The sequence below is a fragment of the Siniperca chuatsi genome, linkage group LG7, assembly GCF_020085105.1.
Source record: "Siniperca chuatsi isolate FFG_IHB_CAS linkage group LG7, ASM2008510v1, whole genome shotgun sequence".
Taxonomy (NCBI): Eukaryota; Metazoa; Chordata; class Actinopteri; order Centrarchiformes; family Sinipercidae; genus Siniperca; species Siniperca chuatsi.
In genome coordinates this window covers 11,144,135-11,148,161 of record NC_058048.1, presented here as the reverse complement: position 1 = coordinate 11,148,161, position 4,027 = coordinate 11,144,135, and positions in this window count along the sequence as shown.

Below are 4,027 nucleotides of genomic sequence, written 5' to 3'. Positions count from 1 at the left end.
CTCTCTGTCTTCTCTGTCAATCATTGACTCGAGTATTGAAGTTTAATGTGTTTGCCTGTATACAGTTCGTGTAGTGAAGCACCTTTACGTTACATACTCAATGTAACAGTACTCACTCACTCACCCCGCTGACAGTTCAGCACACAACGCTTGTGGGATGTTTATACGAGGTGACGTTCGTTATCGTGCGCAGCAGGGAAACTTTAAACCGATGTGGTGTGAGGATGCAGAGAGCAGAACAGGGCAAACGTGAGAGGAGATGCTAGAGATCTGAATTTGATCTTTCCAGAGAGCAGAGCTGTGAAAAATCTCTCATATAACTTCAATTACTCTTAGAGTGGACATTGATATTGACCAGATTATTTACCTGCAAGACTGATGTTTGAATTATCTCAGGAGGACATTTTGTTCCACTGCATCTGTCAGTCCATTGTAAGATATTGTTGGTTAAATGAACATTAATTTAAAAAAGAAAATGACCACCAATCCGGTAAGTTTTCATTTAAATTGTATTATATTAAAATCACTTCAACAGTATGAATTGCTAATTAAATGACAGGGAGACTGGACTACCTTTGTGTTTGGGAGTGGAGTGGAGGGGATTTTGGGGCCAGATGATGAACATACTGAGGGTTAACATCTGATCGGCTGGGTGGAGGGAGTTTCCTCTTGTCATCTTCACTGATGAAACAAGGACCTGAGTCCAGATACTGTCAGTAAAGCATATGTGGTGAGAATAAAGCTGCTTGTAATGGTGATGGTGATTTAAGGATTTGAGCTTTTTTTTTTCTTGTAAAGTGGTTTCAAACAAGCCAGAAAAATGCCTAAAATCTAAATGTACAGCATTTTAAATACAAAATCATACACAGTTTATTCACTCACATTTCTAAATTCATGATATTTTCAATACTGGTATTATTATAGTCCGAAAAGGAGTTACTCTATTTACATGTATATTTCTATTTTAAGAAGTTCTTCAAACTGATACGAATATAGTGAAGAACTTTGAATAGGAAAGAAAGATTAAGTTCAAGCAAAATATAACTGCATTTATGTTTCAGTGTTTACTGTAGACGTATCAGACGTATAAAATGACCCTTAATTTGGACATTTGTTGAAACAAAAGATGTTCACACACTCATAACTAAATACTTGTAGGCACACTGTAGAACTTTTAATGTTAGAGATACAGATAACATTGATAATTCTAATAAATGATTAATCAGATATACAGAATAAATGGGATAAACTCAGTACTTAATTTTGATTTCCATATTGAATACAAATGTTATTTCTTTAATAGATTCAACTTATTTTATTGTAAATCTCATGCAGCAGTAATTTCTGTCATTCACAGAGATACATTCATATGACTATTTTATATACAGAATTCCTTTTATAATAAAGAACAAAAAACATGTTTTTATATGATTACAATGAGATAAATCTGTCTCAAAAGGTGCGTTTAATAAACACATTCAACAAGTGGGTAAGCTGGGTGTAAATGGGTTTCCAGTCACAGTGTATAGTAGTATACTGTTAAAAATGAGGACTACAAGTACCTGGGAGTACACATGGACAATAAACTGGACTGGACTAAGAACACTCAGGCTGTTTACAGGACGGGCCAGAGCCGCCTCTATTTTCTGAGGAGGCTGAGGTCCTTCAACATCTGCCGGACAATGCTGAGGATGTTCTATGAGTCTGTGGTGGCCAGTGCTATCCTGTATGCTGTTGCATGCTGGGGCAGCAGACTGAGGTTAGCGGACGCCAACAGACTCAACAAATTGATCCGTAAGGCCAGTGACATTGTGGGGGTGGAGCTGGACTCTCTGGTGGTGGTGTCAGAGAGGAGGATGCTGGCCAAACTACATGCCATCTTGGACAGTGTCTCCCACCCGCTCCATGACGGGCCGGTCAAACAAAGGAGCACCTTCAGCGGAAGACTCATCCCACCAAAAAGCACCACAGGAAGTCATTCCTGCCTGCGGCCATCAAACTCTTTAACTCCTCCCACCCTAGGTCACTAAACTGGACATTGATCATTACATCTCTGCAATACTTGAATAACTGTGCAATATCCGTGTAATACTCATGTGCAATATTTAGTTGTTTTGTTTTTTTTCCTATTTATTATTCATACCTCCATTACTGCTGCTGCAATACTACTTATTACTTATATTATTACATTGCATTTATACCGTATTATCATCATCAACCGGTAAACCCACTTGGCACACTTATTTTATTTTATACTTATACCCACCTGGTACATAATTTATTTTCTGACCTGTTTTTAAAGTGTTTTTATAGTGTATTGTATTTTTTTTTTTTTTTTTGCTAGTACTTTCTCCTGTGTGCACTGACGTAAAGACGTTCTGCTGTAACAAAGAGTTTCCCTTCGGGGATCAATTAAGTATTTCTGATTCTGATTCTGAAATGTAAATAGTAATAATATGACAAGTGTAAGAAAATCTGTCAACTTACATCTAGGTACTTCAAGCGAAAGACTTCTTAGGATTTTGTTTTGTCAGTCATCTGTGTAGGCTTTGTTACACTGAGTTTGATCCGGCTGCCCTCTTCACCTGCTTGTAACAAAATGTCAAGTCATTGTTTGTTGTTTGTGCTCAGTGAGGCTGCACAGTTCCAGTTTCCAGTTTCTCCAGATCTACTCGACTTGTTCTCACAGCTGGAGCGACCAGCAGATGCGCGCAAGCTGCCAGCATATTGGATACAGCAGGTAAGATGCTCCCCTACTTAAGTAAAACTTTGAGGTACTTGACCTGATTATTTCCATCAGTTCAGAGGGAAATATTGTACTTTTCATTCCACTTCATTTATCTGAGAGCTTTAGTTACTAGTTACTTTGCCAGTTCAAATTAATAATACAAAATATAATCAACTAATAAATAAATTATGATGTATTATTATAGATCAAGCCACCCAGCAGTATATGAGTTACTGTAGTTACAATTAGCCCCACCTTTCATCAGTGAAGTGATGTGTACACATGAATGCATCTCTAGTTATAATCCAATGATATAATGTAAATAATTCTGAAATGGGCCATTCTGCATAATGAGTACTTTTACTTTTTTTGATGGTAATACTTTTGAATGCAGGACGTTTACTTGTAACAGAGTATTTTTACACTGTGGTACTGCTACTCAGTAAAACATCTGAGTGCTTCTTCCACCACTGCCTGTGTTTCACTGGATTGAAACTCAGACAGTTTTCTTTGTATTCTGACATATGAAGGATGTAAGTGTTTGAATGAAGTTGTATTTTCCATTATGTGTTTTGACAGGGCCACATATTTTAAATTAGGTCAACAGAAGACTGACTCTGATGATGGATTCTTAATAGTGAAGTCTGACTTCAACCCTGAGGCATCCACACAGCTTGTGCTCAGGTTAGTGAACTGGTAGATAGAAACCAGTATAAAATTGTTAATACTGAATCAATATGAACCTAATTCCACCTTTTTTTGCCATCTGCCTTGAAACCCAATAACAGTGCGGTGACATTGTGTTGTACTGGTATGTTATTGCGCATTCTGAAAAAAAGAAATCAACTTAAATCAAGTATTTTTTATTTTTGAAATACACGGGTGGGAATATTATAATAGCTTGAGTTTCCTAGTTAATTTTTGCTTATTTATTTATCTATTTATATTTTCTCCTTTGCAGTCAAGGGGTTACAGGTATATGCTAATAGTGCTTTTGATCTCCTTTATGTTGTGTTCTTGTGCCCACACCAAATTCCATGCAGAAATTAAATTAAATTAAAAAAGCCTTGTGTTCTTCAGATGTTTCCAGGTTTTTTCATGTAGGATACTGTTATCTGTTCCAATTGAACCTATATTTGTCAGTACATGTGAAGCTGTCCAGTCATTTCACCTTTTTAAATGAAACCATCAAAAAAGAGGTAGACCTTTTTAGTTGTCCAGTTAGCTCATAAAGGCCACTTTAATGTACATCTGCCAACATGACAAGACTATAATTATATCTCTCTGTAGGGGCCTGGC